The 17,755-nt window shown below is 37.5% G+C and overlaps 1 pseudogene; it reads right to left on the reverse strand.

The window, feature by feature from the left end:
• Positions 1-17,755, reverse strand: part of LOC124982748 (antigen WC1.1-like) — a 78,595-nt pseudogene that overhangs the window by 21,792 nt on the left and 39,048 nt on the right.

The following is a 17,755-nucleotide window of genomic DNA, read 5'->3' on the forward strand; positions in this document are numbered from 1 at the left end:
CTGCTGAGTCTCACCTGAGCAGAAAACTTGCACAGCCCCTCTGTGGTGGCAACTGCCTCCAGGACAGGGCACTCTGGGGCAGAACCAGAGCCCAGGCTCCTGTCCCTTACACTGGAACTCTTCAGCCCAGACCTTTTCACCAGACTTTCTGAAGGGCAGGTTCCCCAGGACAGATGCAGCCTTGCCACACCCCAGCTCTGCACAGATGACCTGAGCTGTGGCTAATGTGAAATTCCCATGAGATACTGGAGTCCACTCTCCTCCAGAATTCACTTCTACTTGTCCAGAGCAGGGTTCACCTCCATCCAAATGCACAAATCCTATGGAAGAAATTAACTAACAAAATGAGTATTGGTTTAGAATTGGGAGGTGTGTGTCACAGGCAATACTGTGAAATATTTTCATTTAATAGGGTTGGGGTGTGGTGGGTGATTTTGATAGTAAGCATCAGAATGGGAATTCCATGAGCAAGTGTATGAAGACAAATTTAGGAGGAGGAATTTGTTAGGTCATCTCTAAATGGTTGACTCCAAGAAATGAAAAAAAAAAGTTATATATACAGTGTGTGTGTGTGTTCTTTTATGTGGACATATCATCCTAAGTATTAAATGTGTATCTATCTGTGTTTGTATATCTCTGTCAGTCTACCATATTTTTGTTTGAAGGATCTATATCTATACACTGAATTTGAACTCACTGAAGAAAAATACTAGAATTGATTTTTCACTATTTTATCTCCAGAAACATTTAGTTCACAGGAAATAATTTCTGCTGTTAACATTTATTAATGAATGAAATACTCAATGTGTATAAAAATGACAATTTATATTTATTTTCCATATAGGAATAAGAAAAAAGCCTACTAAATAGTGTGAGACTGGGAAGGAAAGTATCTTCTTGTTAATAACTTAATCAGGATTTTTTACATCATACTTTCCATTACAGAAGACAGAGAATTCAGAGTAGGATCAGAAGTTTGCAAGAGATTTGAGCATTTTTTTTGGCCTTTTTGTTTCGAGGGATTATTTTGTCACTAACAAGTAGAGTTGGAAGAAGGCATTCGACATTTTTGAATCTGATCAGGAAGTGATTTCAAGCATGAGTTTAGACCTTTGGGGAGGCATCTGGTTATAGATACAGAATTATAAAGATACAGAATTATAAAGTAGTAGTTTATGTAATGAAGATGTTCAGCAAGGAATCCTTCTCAGGAGAATAGCAGTCAATAATTTTGCTATTTAATAAGCCATCAAAATGGAATGAACATCAAAAGCATGAATCTACCTTATTAAAATGGCTACTTAAAGCATTATAATTAGAATATTCCTTTTTCTCACTGAAGCTGATATAGTAACATGAAGTTTGGATGAATTTCAATTTATATCATTAAAAAGATGTAATGACAATGTATTTTACTTGGAAAGTCACAATGAAAATACAAAAAAAAGTTTCAAACTGAAATCACTAATCATTAGGATGTTATGATTTTAATGAGTATGAGACCTGCAGGGCATCATAAAAATCAGCTATCAATATTGTTGGCAGAGGACAGGGACAAGAAAGATCAGCCTCCCGAACAGGAACCCTGATTGGCTGAAGGCTGTGCCTGTGGGTGCAGCCAGGTCTCTTTTTCTGTGGACTCAGGTTTCCCCTCAGTTCTAGCTCCACACTAGGTGTCAACACCAGCACCACCAGTGAGGGCCACCGGTTGTGCATGACTGATCATAGCTCTGGCTTCATTAGAGTGGCACTGTCTGCAGTGACACTATTTCATTATTACTTTCCTTCTTTTTCACTGTGTGTGGTACTTTTCTAGCTCCCCAAAGCTAGAATGTCTCATTTTAGATAGAAAATCATTACATTCAAGTTCTATCTGAGAGAATCCACTGGGATATAGATTACAGTCACCTACAGTTGTGTCCCCGCCCATGGCAATTTGTCACCGCCTGCAGCAACACTTTGCGCGGGTATAGAGGATAGAGGAACTGAGGTTTGCTTGTTTAAGAGGAGAGAGAGAAAGAGGCTTTGCATAAGAGAGAAAGATTTTGCTTAAAAGAGAGAGAGACTACACTTTCAGAAATCCATGTCTTCTCAGTTTTGCTGCTGCTTCTTAAAGGTGCGTCCTGCATCCTGTGAACTAAGGGTCCGTCTACCTAAGGTGCTTTAGGGATGTGTCCCGTGTACTGCAATCTGTGATCTGCAACCTAAAGATGTGTTCTCAGTTCTCCTCTCCACTCTCTGCTCTGCGATCTGCCTTCCACCGCTGCCCCTACTCGCTGTTTCTATCTGCTTGCTGCTTCTTCTTCTTCCTTTCTGCTAATGGCTTCTCTGTTTCTTTCTGCTAGCTGCTCCTCTTACTGTCGCTCCTTACTCCTTGTCACTTTTCTCTGCCTGCTGCTGCTCCTTTACTCCTTATCACTTTTCTCTGCCTGCTGCTGCTCCTTGTCCCTTTTCTCTGCATGCTGCTGCTCTTTTCTCTACTACCTACTGTCTGCTTATATTCCCTCCAAGAGGGGGAGAGCGGAGCCATGCCAGTTGAGATCAGGCGAGGAGCCAGCTGCCCAATCACGAGCAGGCGCAAGCAGGAGCACTTGAGAACACTTGTGCACGCGTACCTTCAATGTGATCAAAACAGTTTCTGACTGGCTGCCAGGCGCCATCTCGGCGAGTTCGCATGGCATAGCCCCCAACACAGTTGAAATGTTATAAGGCTATATTTGTCTTAAGCACTGAATTCTATTGCAATATCAAACCTTTGCCAGAAACTTTTGTATAGTTTCATTGATGGAAATTGGAAGTATTTCAGATAAACACAGAGAACACTCAGTACAGGTTTCATCTTTGCTTTTCTTCTCTTCACGAACCAAAGAGGTCTAAATCAGCTATAGTCTGAGAGGGCCAAGGATAAAATCCATGCAGTAAATGTACTCAAAGCATCAATTCAATACCTGTCATTGTGCTGTACAGAGTATCCAGAAATATTCAGAGGACAATATAATTGCAAACTCAACAATATTTAATTTTTCCTAAAAATGCATTAATTGGGCCACCACACATATTGCCGATGCCCTGGCATGCTGTCTCTAGTGCCGAATAGAGGAATGAACGCTGGTGAGCTGCAGTGGACCATTTATCAACCTGGGGGTCACCTTTGCTCACAAGCATTGATTATTCCCCACCTGGAGGTAGTGGGACAGCACCTTCCTTGGGACACCGCATTATCAAGTTCCTCTCAGGCATCAGGCTACTGAAGAATAGGAGGTTCAAACAGTACAGTATAATTTTTTGCAGATTTTAAAAAATTAGTAGTATTATGATTATTCCTATTTTACCTACTATATTCCTAATTTTTTCTTTTATTAATATTTTTCTCACTCTATTTTCCTTTTATATATCTGTTTCCTTGGAGACTCTTTCTCCCTTTTCTCAAGCTAACAATCTACTTCTTTTAATTCCGAGTTCACTTTTCCTAAGACATAAGACCTCTATAGACTCACTTCTTATCTCATTAACATTATATCCTACACCCCTCCTCATCCTCTTTGTCCAACATTAGAAATTGTGGTCCTTATTGCTAACCTATTTGTTATGTCATAGATAATAACTTGAACTCATCATCTCTGTTTATTGAGACAGCACGGTTAATATCTTAAGAGGGACTATTTGGGTTAAGGACGCATATTGTTTGTATGGTGTGCTGCTAATATTGATGTCTCACCTCAAGGTGAGGTATTGGAAATCTGCAGGGACACTATAAGTCTATAGGAGGGAAACTGCAATACCTTTGATTCACATTGCTAGAGGGGAAGATACATGAACAACATGAGAAAACAAGGGAAGAAAGTGTCCCAAACAAACCTAGATGCTATATCAATAGAACCCAATGACAACATGGCAGAAGAAATGTCAGAATGGGAGTTCAGAATGTACATAATCAAAATGATCCCAGAGGTGAATGATGAGATAAGAAAGCAAATGCAGGTAATGAATGATTACACTGATAAACAGTTAAAAGAGCAAATGCAGGAAGCAAAAGATCATTTCAATAAAGAGATAGAGATTCTGAAAACAAACAAACAAACAAACAAAACAAAACAGAAATTCTTGAAATGAAGGAAACAATAAACCAAATTAAAAACTTAATAGAAAGCATAACCAATAGACTAGATCACTTGGAAGACAGAACCTCAGACAAAGAAGACAAAATATTTAATCTTGAAAACAAAGTTGGCCAAATAAGAGAAGATGGTAAGGAATCATGAATAGAAACTCCAAGAATTATGGAATGTCATGAAAAGACCAAATTTAAGAATTATTGGGATTGTGGAAGACACAGAGATACAAACTAAAGGAATGTATTCAAAGAAATAATATCAGAAAATTTCCCAAACCCAAAGAATAAAATGGAAAATCAAATACAAGAGGCTTACAGGACACCAAATGTACAAAATTAAAACAGATCCACATCAAGGCACATTATAATGAAAATACTTAACATACAAAATAAGGACATAATTTTAAAGACTGCAAGAGAAAAGCATCAGATTATGTTCGGGGGAAACCAAAATGGATATCAGCAGATTTCTTAGCCCAGACCCTAAAAGCAAGAAGGGCCTGTAACAACATATTTCAAGTTCTGAAAGAAAATGGATGCCAACTAGGAATCTTATACCCAGCAAAACTTACCTTCAGATTTGATGATGAAATAAATCCTTCCATGATAAACAAAAAATAAAAGCATTTACAAATAGAAAGTGTGCACTACAGAACATTCTCAGCAAAATATTCCATGAGGAAGAAATGAAAAACGACAATGTACAACAGTGGAAGAAGGAACTTCCCTAAAGGAATAGCCAATTAAAGGAGAAATCAAGTCAAATTAAAAGCTAAAAATAAGCCAAAATGACCAGGAATACAAGTCATATCTCAATAATAACCCTGAATGTTAATGGCCTAAACTCATCAATAAAAAGACATAGACTGGCAGATTGGATTTAAAAAAAAAGACCCAACAATATTCTGCCTTCAAGAGACTCATCTCATAGTAAAAGATGCCCACAGACTAAAGGGGAAAGGATGGGAAAAAACATACCATGCACGGGACTAAGTAAAAAAGTGGGGGTTTCCATCCCCATTTCAGCTAAAGTGAACTTCAAGCCAAAGTTAGTCAGAAGGAATAAAGAAGGACATTTCATACTGCTTAAGGGAAGCATAAATCAGCAAGACATAACAATCAAATATTTATGCCCCAAACTATAACACATCCATGTACATTAAAAAATCCTAAATTCCAGGAACCAAATAGAGCAAAACACAATAATACTAGGTGACTTTAACATACCTCTCTCACCATTGGAGAGATCTTCCAAAAAAAAAAAAAATTGAACAAAGAAACCATAGAACTCAAAAACACAATCAATAATTTAAACTTAACAGAAATATATATAGAATATTCCATCCATCAATGAGTGAATACACTGTCTTTTCAGCAGCACATGGATCCTTCTCTAAAATAGACCATATGTTATGCCACAAAGCTACTCTTAGCAAATTCAAAAAGATAGAGATACTACCTTGCAGTCTATCAGATCATAATGGAATGAAATTAGAAATAAATGATAAAATATAAAACAAAAACTACTCCAACACCTGGATACTAAACAATACACTATTGAATGATGCATGGATAACAGAAGACATCGAGGAATAGATAAAAAAATTCTTAGAGGCAAACGAGAACAATGATATATCAAAATCTCTGGGACACTATGAAAACAGTATTAAGAGGAAAATTCATTGCATGGAGCTCATTCAAGAAAAGAAAAAAAAGTCAACAATTAAGTGATCTAACATTACAGCTCAGAGCCCTAGAAAAAGAAGAGCAGATCAACACCAAAAGTAGTAGAAGACAGGAAATAATTAACATCAGAGCTGAAATCAATGAAATTGAAACAAAAGAAACAATAAAAAAATTGACAAAATAAAAAGTTGGTTCTTTGAAAAAATAAACAACATTGATAAACCCTTAGCCACACTAATGAAGAGAAGAAGAAAGAAAACTCAAATTACTAAAATTCATGATGAAAAAGAAAATATCATGACAGACACTGTTGAAATATATAACACGAGAAGCTACTCTGAAAATCTATACTCCAACAAAATGGAAAATATTGAAGACATTGACAAACTTCTAGAGACATATGACAATTTAAACAGATCAGTTTCCAGCAATGACATAGAAGAGGTCATCAACAGCCTACCAACTGAGAAAGATCCAGGACCAGATGGATTGTTAGCCGAGTTCTATAAAACCTTCAAAGAAGAACTCATTCTAATACTCCTTAAAGTATTCCATGAAATAGAAGAGGACGGAAACCTTCCAAATTCATTCCATGAAACTAATATCACCCTGATACCAAAACCAGACAAAGACACATTGAGGAAAGAGAACATCAGACCAATATCCCTAATGAACATAGATGGAAAATTTCTTAACAAAATTTTAGCAAATCACATACAAAAACACATTAAACAGATAGTGCACCAAGATCAAGTTGGTTTTATCCCAGGCATACAACATCTGGAAATATATAAATGTAATTCACCACATCAACAGGCTTAAGCTTAAGAATTACATGATTATTTCAACAGATGAAGAAAAAGCATTTGATAAAATACAGCATCCCTTCATGCTTAAAACACTAGAAAAAATGGGATAGTAGGAACATACCTCAACATTATAAAGGCTATTTATGCTAAACTCACGGTCAACATCATTCTGAATGGAGAAAAACTGAAAACATTCTCCCTAAAAACTGGAACAAGGCAGGGATGTCTTCTTTCACCACTTCTATTCAACATTGTCCTTGAAACTCTAGCCAGAGACAGACTAAAGAAAGTAAAGGGGATGTGAGGGCAATCTGACTGCGACATCTGTCACCCCATTGATCACCAGGGTTGATTCGGCTGATCTGGCTGGCTAGGCGGGTGTCCCCTTCCTCCCTCACCGCTCCATGTGCATCCCTCCCGAAGCTGCTCGGTCGAAGAGGACGACCTTCCCCGATAGAGGAGGACTGTTCTTCGGTCAAGGGTATACGAGTAGCTGCGCTCCCCTGCTAGAACCTCCAAACAAGCTCTCAAGAAAGTAAAGGGATATGAACAGGAAAAACTATCCCTATTTGCTGATGACATGATTCTATATTTAGAGGAGGTGAAAAATTCCACCAGAAAACTTCTAGAACTCATAAATGAACTCATATATATAGCAGGATATAAAATCAACACTCATAAATCTAATGCATTTTTATTCATAAGTGATGAATCCTCTGAAAGAGAAATTAGGAAAACTACCCTATTCACAATAGCCTCAAAAAAACAAAACAAAACAAAACAAAAGAAACCTTGGGACTCAATCTAAAAAAGGAGGTGAAAGACCTCTATAATGAGAACTACAGAACACTAAAGAAAGAAATTTAAAAAATCCTTAGAAGATGGAAAGATTTCCCATGTTCTTTGATAGGCAGAATTAATATTGTCAAAATGCCCATACTACCAAAAGTGCTATACAGATTCAATGCAATTCCAATTAAAATCTCAATGATGTTCCTCATAGAAATAGAGAAAGAAATCATGAAATTCATCTGGAAGAGTAAGAGACCCATAATAGCCAAAGCAATCCTGAGCAGGAAAGTGAAGCAGACCTTCAACTATACTACAGAGTAATAGTAACAAAAATGGCATGGTATTGGCATCAAAATAGACAGGTAGACCAATGGTACAGAATAAAGGACACAGAGAAAAACCCACATAAATACAGTTTTCTCATACTAGACAAAGGTGCCAAAAACATACAATGGAGAAAAGATAGCCTCTTCAACAAATGGTGCTGGGAAAACTGGAAATATATATGCAGCAAACGAAACTAAACCTCAATGTCTCACCTTGCACAAAACTCAACTCAAAATGGATTAAGGACCTAGGAATTAGACCAGAGACCCTACACCTAATAGAAGAAAAAGTTGGTACAAATCTTCATCATGTTGGCTTAGGATCAGGCTTCCTTAACATGAATCCCAAAGCACAAGAAATGAAGAAATACAAATGGTTAACTAATATATGAAAAAATGTTCAATATCTCTAGCAATTAGAGAAATGCAAATTAAAACCACACTGAGATATCTCACTCCAGTCAGAATGCCAATTATCAAGAATACAGGTAACAATAAATGGTGAAGGTTTGGGGAAAAAGGTACACTCATACATTATTGGTGAACTGCAAATTGATTTGGAAAGCATATAGAGAATCCTTAAAAAAGTTGGCATTGAAACACTATTTGACCTAGTTATCCCACTCCTCAGTATATATCCAAAAGATTTAAAATCAGCATGTTACATGGACATAGCCATATCAATGTTTATAGAAACACAATTCACAATAGCTAATTTATGGAAACAACCTAGGTGCCCATAAACAGATGAATGGATAGAGAAACTAAGGTATGTATACACAATGGATTTGGAGTATTACTCAACCATAAAGTAGAATATTTCTGGAGACTATCAAGATAAGTGAAATCAACCAAACTCCTCAAAGGTTGAAAGTTTTTACTAATATTTGAAAGCTAAAGCACAATAAAGGTGGGGGGAGTGATGTTCAATAGATTGGACAAAGTGGGTTGATAGGGACAGGAAAGACAGTAGAATAAATTTAACATAATGTACATATATCTAGGTAATAAACCTAACATAATGTACAAATATCTAAGTAAAACAACCACAAGAATGTTCACCCACAAGAATGGGTCCCAATTACAATAAGATATATATTCCATGTTTGTATTATTTTATCAAAATGGATTATGCTGTCTTGTATAACTAAAAAGAACCGATTAAAAAAAAAAGATAAACCTAGGATTTTCTTATTAACATGAACATTTCAGTATGTCCTCTAACATGGTCTTTAGAAAATTATTGAAAATTCATTAGTTATTGAAAATGATTGAAGAATTCAATGTAAAACAGCAGGATGAAATTTCCCCACTTCCTTTCTTCTGTAAAAACTGACTCTTCTTCTAAGTCTGTGATGATTCAGTTAAGATTTTTTGAATCTCCTCACACTTAGAGGCAAGAACCCTATCCCAGTCTGATCAATTGTTCCAGGAGCAGTAAGAACTGGTAGGAGGAGGCACACTTGCCTTAGTCCATAGGGACTAAGCAGTGATTGACAAGTTGACATGAAAAGCAAAAGCAAAAGGCAGGGGGTCCTTTGTATTTCCCCATGGTTGCATATTGTTTCAGTCATGACCACTACTGGAAATTACATAAGGCCTGCTAAGGACATTTCAATATCTGCACAAGGCTGGTATTTTTATTGAGATGTGAAGCTTTCATAATTTCATAATTCCTTGGAGATTATCATGAGAATGGGGATCACCAGAACCATTCATATATTTGTTTGAAATAATATGTTTGTAATACTATTAATATGTTTTTCTGGGTTTTGTACCTTCTGTGTTTTTATAGACTATCATAACTAACATTTCTCCACATGAGGACCATGGCAGAGCCTGAATGATTGGAGCTCCTCACCCAACTTGACATATCTGAGGTGAGGAGGTGATTTTCAGGGTGAAGACTGGGCTGACACTCAAGGCTACTCTCCAGCTCCTTGTCCTTTTAAAGGATATCAGTCTACCTAGTCTGACTCATGTCAGGACTCATTTGTAGGTAGCAGGGATAACAGAGAAACAGCAATTTTACCAAGAACTACTGAATGTAGGATTAATACAATTAACCAAATTTCATGAAAAATCCAGAGAACCAACATAACCAAATTAAAAGTAACATTAAAACCTTAAAGTTTGATATCTACATCTTACATACTAGAGAATAGACTCTGCTTTTTGTGTCAAAAATCAGAAGAGACAGAGACAGACTCATCCTTCAGTCCAAAAAGGAGGCTGCATCAAGGCCCATAACAACAACCAACAAATGGTCCTTCTCTGTGGCCTAAGGAACTTGGAGGATTGGCACTGAACTAAAGGTGAAGAACTAAAGGTGAAGAGTGTGTGTTTAGTACATGACAGCAAATGGATTCTTTTGGTGGTTTCTCTTGTGGGGACAGACAGATGGGCAGTTCCCAGGCAAGGTCTGGTTATTGGTGGGTTTCAGTATAAGTAAATGAGGTACTATGATATTTATCCTAAACCCACTCTCAGTCTCAATTTCCCTTCCTAGAACTCTGTCTGAATTCTCCAATACTCTAAATGCCTCTTCATGATGGTTGCTTTCATGACTAAGCTTAAAGATCCACAGGGCTAAAAGGTGTTAAACATGTTAAAATGTTATAATATTGAAGATGCTCAGGTGCTATGTCCTTCTGTTCTAACAGAGAAGAGTCAGAAGAATGAGCAGAGTAAGTAACTTGTTTGAGGTTAGAGATATGGTGACAACCATGCAAGTACTCTGTGTTCTCTTTTATGCCTCCCAGTGACAACTCCTCAGCCCATGTGACAGCATGACCTCTCCTCTCTCTTGAGCCCACTGGCGAGGACATGCAGTTCCATTCTTCTTGGTGCCCCACCTCGCCTCTTATTTCACAGAGGTGGCCACCACTTTCCAAACTGGGTTTATTTGCAAAAATAGTCAAATCCCAGGAGGGCAAGTAGGGACCAGGTCTTCAGGAAACTAATCTTTCTGCACCTGTGCCAGCATCTGGGTGATCACCAATTCTCCACATCCCGACTTTTACCTAGGACTCCTTCAGCTTGGGGAAATGGTCTCTATCACTTCCTCTTGATACTAGAACCTTTGGGCTCAAATTTATCCAGGTAAACAAAAGAGGTAGGGTGGCCAGGTTGACTTGCAACATCTTTCATCAAGACCACACCTCTGTTTCTTCCACTAAGACCAAGATTGCCTCTTCCACCCTGCCTATAGCTAGGACTCATCTGCCTCTTACCAGTTCTCCAGGACTTTGATCATAAGCCTTGTTTCTGTATCTACCTGTCTCCTGGTCCACCACTCCACTGCCCTTACTATTCTGTTTAGGGCACAGAACTGTGTCACCTAAGTAGATGGGCATGTCTCCATCAGATGTGATATTTGGCCAGGCAGAGGTCCACATAGATCCCAGTATCTTCCTTGAAGACCAGACTTGCCCTGTATTTTTGGACTTCCTAGTCATCTCTGAAAACCAGAGATGACAGTTTGACCTTTCCTTTGAGGTACAGAAGCAGACAAGAAGAGTGGTCAATGGAGGCCTGTGATCAGGAAAGGATAAAATGGGGCAGAGGGGCCTTCAAATGAGACATAATCTAAACTTTCTACTCAGGCCTGATATAGAAGAGAGGTATTTGAAGGGAATATTGAGAGTTTGCTTCCATATTTTCTAATTCAAAATACTAATGTCCTCTCAGAATTTGCCATTTTCAGAAAGGTTTCTGGGTGCTGGGTATGTATATTTCAAGGAAATATTGCTCATATCTTCATGGAGCTTTACATGTAGTGAGGACTAAAACAAACAATTTCAAGCTATTTGAAGTTTATGAGAGACCTGGGTGGAAAAAAGAAAGAAAAATTCCATCTGCAGAAGCATACTGAATCACATGAATCATTCTCACTAGAGTAAATTAAAAATGACCACCAGCTATATCCTTGTCCGATCTTTTGCTACAAAGACACATTGCTTCCTTGGACAAGTTTCAAATTTCTTAAAAAAGTGTCATCCATGGGACCTTTGTCCCTCATTCTGACCTCAACGCCTCAACTTTGAGTCACTCTTACAAATCATTCTTCTTTTACACAGCAAAGGTGTACAGAATTCACACGAATGAACAGACTCCCCACCCTACTCCAGGGTCCTAAGTACTGCTCAGATCATCCTATGTGCTCTTTGTCACCCCTCTGTTGCCATCTCCCAGATACTGTAAGCTTCCTCAAAAAATTCTATTTGATCCCTTGTCCACATTCTTATCAAATTTACCTCTCAGTGCACATCTCTTGTAGTACTGAATCCATCACATATAAACTATATCATCTTCCCTCCATTTCTTCTTAGCTATAGCACTTCCTCCTTTTCTCATTTAAATTTATTTGACCTAATACCTAAAAACATAACTAGTATACCTATTAAGGGAGTAAATAGATCTCTTGGTGCATGTATACATTGTGTTATCTTTGTTTCCTCAAACATTTTTCTTTACTTTTGTGAAAATTTTCAATGTGCTCTCTTCTTGCTTTTTGAAATAAAGTTCATTATTAGATCTATGGTGACCCTACTGTGCAATGGTGCACCAGAACTTTTTGTTCCTATCTAAATAAAACCTGTTATTGATTTCTTCCATTTCTTTTTTTCTTATTGTAAACAAATGGGATACAGGTTGTTTCTCTGTTTGTACATGGAGTCAAGGCATACCATTTGTATAATCATAAATTTACAAAGGGTAATGTTGTTTGATTCATTCTGTTATTTTTTTTCCTTCGCCCCACCCCTCCCACCACTCTTTTCCCTCTATACAGTCCTTCCTTCCTCTATTCTTGCCCCCCTCCTTAACCCTAACCCTAAACCTAACCCTAACACTAACCCCTCCCACCCCCCATTATATGTCATAATCCGCTTATCAGTGAGATCATTCATCCTTTGGTTTTTTGAGATTGGCTTATCTCACTTAGCATGATATTCTCCAATTTCATCCATTTGCCTGCAAATGCCATAATTTTATCATTCTTTATGGCTGAGTAATATTCCATTGTATATATATATGCCATAGTTTCTTTATCCATTCATCAACTGAAGGACATCTAGGTTGGTTCCACAATCTGGCTATGGTGAATTGAGCAGCAATTGATGTGGCCGTATCTCTGTAGTATGCTGATTTTAAGTCCTTTGGGTATAGGCCAAGGAGTGGGATAGCTGGGTCAAATGGTGGTTCCATTCCAAGCTTTCTGAGGAATCTCCATACTGCTTTCCAGAGTGGTTGCACTAATTTGCACCCCACCAGCAATGTATGAGCATACCTTTCTCCCCACATCCTCGCCAACACCTATTGTTGCTTGTGTTCTTGATAATCGCCATTCTAATTGGGGTGAGATGGAATATTAGGGTAGTTTTGATTTGCATTTCTCTCATTACTAGAGATGTTGAACATTTTTTCATATATCTGTTGACTGCTTGTACATCTTCTTCTGTGAAGTGTGTGTTCATTTCCTTAGCCCATTTGTTGATTGGATTATTTGTATTCTTGGTGTAGAGTTTTTTGAGTTCTTTATAGATTCTGGAAATTAGCGCTCTATCTGAAGTATGAGTGGCAAAGATATTCTCCCACTCTGTAGGCTCTCTCTTCACATTACTGATAGTTTCCTTTGCTGAGAGAAAGCTTTTTAGTTGAATCTATCCCAGTTATTGATTCTTGCTTTTATTTCTTGTGCTATGGGAGTCCTGTTAAGGAAGTCTGATCCTAAGCCAACAAGTTGAAGGTTTGGACCTACTTTTTCTTCTATAAGATGCAGGGTCTCTGGTCTGATTCCGAGGTCCTTGATCCATTTTGAGTTGAGTTTTGTGCAGGGTGAGAGATAGGGGTTTAATTTCACTGTGTTGCATATGGTTTTCCAGTTTTCCCAGCACCATTTGTTGAAGAGGCTATCTTTCCTCCATTGCATATTTTTGGCCCCTTTGTCTAGTATAAGAAAATTGTTTTTAGTTGGGTTTGTGTCCATGTCCTCTATTCTGTACCATTGATCTACCTGTCTATTTTGGTACCAATACCATGCTGTTTTTGTTACTATTGCTTTGTAGTACAGTTGAAGATCTGGTATTGCGATACCTCCTGCTTTGCTCTTTCTACTGAGGATTGCTTTAGCTATTCTGGGTTTCTTGTTCTTCCAGATGAATTTCATAAATGCTTGCTCTATTTCTGTAAGGTACATCATTGGGATTTAATTGGAATTGCGTTGAATCTGTGTAGCACTTTTGGTAGTATGGCCATTTTGACAATATTAATTCTTCCTATCCAAAAACATGGGAGATCTTTCCATCTTCTAAGGTTTTCTTGAATTTCTTTCTTTAGTGTTCTGTAATTCTCTTTGTAGAGGTCTTTCACTTCTTTTTCAAGATTGATTCCCAAGTATTTTATTTTTATTGAAGCTATTGTGAATGGGGTAGTTTTCCTAACTTCTCTTTCTGAAGATTCATCACTTAAGTATAAAAATGCATTGGATTTATGAGCATCGATCTTGTAACTTGCTACTTTACTGAATTCACTTATGGAGTTCTAAAAGTTTTCTGGTGGAATTTCCAGGTTCCTCTAAATATATAATCATGTTATCAGCGAACAGGGATAGTTTGAGTTCTTCTTTTCCAATTCGTATCCCTTTAATTTCTTTGGTTTGTCTAATTGCTCTGGCTAGAATTTCAAGGACGACGTTGAATAGAAGTAGTGAAAGAGGGTATCCCTGCCTTGTTCCAGTTTTTAGGGGGAATGCTTTCAGTTTTTCACCATTTAGAATGATATTGACCATGGGCTTAGTGTAGATGGCTTTTACAATGTTAAGGAATGTTCCCACTATCCCAATTTTTTCTAGTGTTTTGAGCATGAAGGATGCTATATTTCATCAAATGCTTTTTCTGCATCTATCGAAATAATCATGTGATTCTTAACTTTAAGTCTGTTGATATGGTGAATGACATTTATTGATTTCTGGATGTTAAACCAACCTTGCATCGCTGGGATAAAATCCACTTGATCGTGGTGCACTATCTTTTTAATATATTCTTGTATGCGATTTGCTAAAATTTTGTTGAGAATTTTTTTTTTTTATTGTGAACAAATGGGATACATGTTCTTTCTCTGTTTGTACATAGAGTAAAGGCATACCATTTGTGTAATCATACGTTTACATAGGGTGATGTTGGTTGATTCATTCTGTTATTTTTTTTCCCCTTCCCCCCACCCCTCCCATCCCTTTTCCCTCTATACAGTCCTTCCTTCCCCCATTCTTGCCCCCCTCCCTAACCCTCACTCTAACCCTAAAACTAACCCCTCCCACGCCCCATTATGTATCATCATCCACTTATCAGCGAGATCATTCTTCCTTTGGTTTTTTGAGATTGGCTTATCTCACTTAGCATGATATTCTCCAATTTCGTCCATTTGCTTGCAAATGCCATAATTTTATCATTCTTTATGGCTGAGTAATATTCCATTGTATATATATGCCACAGTTTCTTTATCCATTCATCAACTGAAGGGCATCTAGGTTGGTTCCACAATCTGGCTATGGTGAATTGAGCAGCAATGAACATTGATGTGGCTGTATCTCTGTAGTATGCTGATTTTAAGTCCTTTGGGTATAGGCCAAGGAGTGGGATAGCTGGGTCAAATGGCAGTTCCATTCCAAGTTTTTTAAGGAATCTCCATACTGCCTTCCAGAGTGGTTGCACTAATTTGCAATCCCACCAGCAATGTATGAGTGTACCTTTTTCCCCACATCCTCGCCAACACCTGTTGTTGCTTGTGTTCTTGATAATTGCCATTCTGATTGGGGTGAGATGGAATCTTAGGGTGGTTTTGATTTGCATTTCTTTTATTACTAGAGATGTTGAACATTTTTCCATATGTTTGTTGATTGTTTGTAGGTCTTCTTCTGTGAAGTGTCTGTTCATTTCCTTAGACCATTTGTCGATTGGGTTATTTGTAGTCTTTGTGTTGAATTTTTTGAGTTCTTTATAGATTCTGGAGATTAGTGCTCTATCTGAAGTATGATTGGCAAAGATTTTCTCCCACTCTGTAGGCTCTTTCTTCACATTGCTGATAGTTTCCTTTGCTGAGAGAAAGCTTTTTAGTTTGAATCTATCCCAGTTGTTGATTCTTGCTTTTATTTCTTGTGCTATGGGAGTCCTGTTGAGAAAGTCTGGTCCTAAGCCGACATGTTGAAGATCTGGGCCTACTTTTTCTTCTATAAGATGCAGGGTCTCTGGTCTGATTCCGAGGTCCTTAATCCATTTTGAGTTTAGTTTTGTGCACGGTGAGAGATATGGGTTTATTTTCATTCTGTTGCATATGGATTTCCAATTTTCCCAGCACCATTTATTGAAGAGGCTATCTTTTCTCCATTGCATATTTTTGGCCCCTTTGTCTAGTATGAGGAAATTATATTTGTTTGGGTTTGTGTCCGTGTCCTCTATTCTGTACCATTGATCTACCTGTCTATTTTGGTACCAATACCATGCCGTTTTTGTTACTATTGCTTTGTAGTACAGTTGAAGTTCAGGTATTGCAATACCCCCTGCTTCATTTTTCCTGCGAAGGATTGCTTTAGCAATTCTGGGTTTCTTATTCTTCCAGATGAATTTCATGATTGCTTGTTCTACTTCTGTAAGGTACATCATTGGGATTTTAATTGGAATTGCATTGAATCTGTATAGCACTTTTGGTAGTATGGCCATTTTGACAATATTAATTCTGCCTATCCAGGAACATGGGAGATCTTTCCATCTTCTAAGTGTTCCTTAATTTCTTTCTTTAGTGTTCTGTAGTTCTCATTGTAGAGGTCTTTCACCTCTTTTGTGAGATTGATTCCCAAGTATTTTATTTTTTTCGAGGCTATTGTGAATGGAGTAGTTTTCCTAACTTCTCTTTCTGAAGATTCATCACTTATGTATAAAAATGCATTGGATTTATGAGCATTGATCTTGTATCCTGCTACTTTACTGAATTCACTTATGAGTTCTAAGAGTTTTGTGGTGGAATTTCCTGGTTCCTCTAAGTATATAATCATATCATCAGCAAATAGGGATAGTTTGAGTTCTTCTTTTCCTATTCGTATCCCTTTAATTTCTTTGGTCTGTCTAATTGCTCTGGCTAGAGTTTCAAGGACGATATTGAATAGGAGTGGTGAGAGAGGGAATCCCTGCCTTGTTCCAGATTTTAGGGGAATGCTTTCAGTTTTTCACCATTAAGAATAATATTAGCCATGGGCTTAGCATAGATGGCCTTTACAATGTTAAGGAACGTTCCCACTATCCCTATTTTTTCTAGTGTTTTGAGCATGAAGGGGTGCTGTATTTTATCAAATGCTTTTTCTGCATCTATTGAAATAATCATGTGATTCTTGACTTTAAGTCTGTTGATATGGTGAATTACATTTATTGATTTCCTGATGTTGAACCAACCTTGCATCCCTGGGATGAAACCCACTTGATCATGGTGCACTATCTTTTTAATACATTTTTGTATGCGATTTGCTAAAATTATGTTGAGAATTTTTGCGTCGATGTTCATTAAGGATATTGGTCTGAAATTTTCTTTCCTCGATGTGTCTCTGTCTGGTTTAGGTATCAGGGTGATATTGGCTTCGTAGAATGAGTTTGGGAGGGTTCCCTCCTCTTCTATTTCATGGAATACTTTGAAAAGTATTGGAATGAGCTCTTCTTTAAAGGTTTTGTAGAACTCGGCTGAGAAACCATCAGGTCCTGGACTTTTCTTTGTTGGTAGGCTTTTGATGACTTCTTCTATTTCATTACTTGAAATTGGTCTATTTAAATTGTGTATGTCCTCCTCGTTTAGTTTAGGCAATTCATAGGTCTCTAGAAACTTGTTGATATCTTCGAAATTTTCTATTTTGTTGGAATATAGATTTTCAAAATAGCTTCTAATTATGTTTTGTATTTCAGTCGTGTCTGTTGTGATATTTCCTTGTTCATTCCGAATTTTGGTGATTTGGGTTTTCTCTCGTCTTCTCTTTGTTAGTGTGGCTA

The sequence above is a fragment of the Sciurus carolinensis genome, chromosome 4, assembly GCF_902686445.1.
Source record: "Sciurus carolinensis chromosome 4, mSciCar1.2, whole genome shotgun sequence".
Lineage (NCBI taxonomy): Eukaryota > Metazoa > Chordata > Mammalia > Rodentia > Sciuridae > Sciurus > Sciurus carolinensis.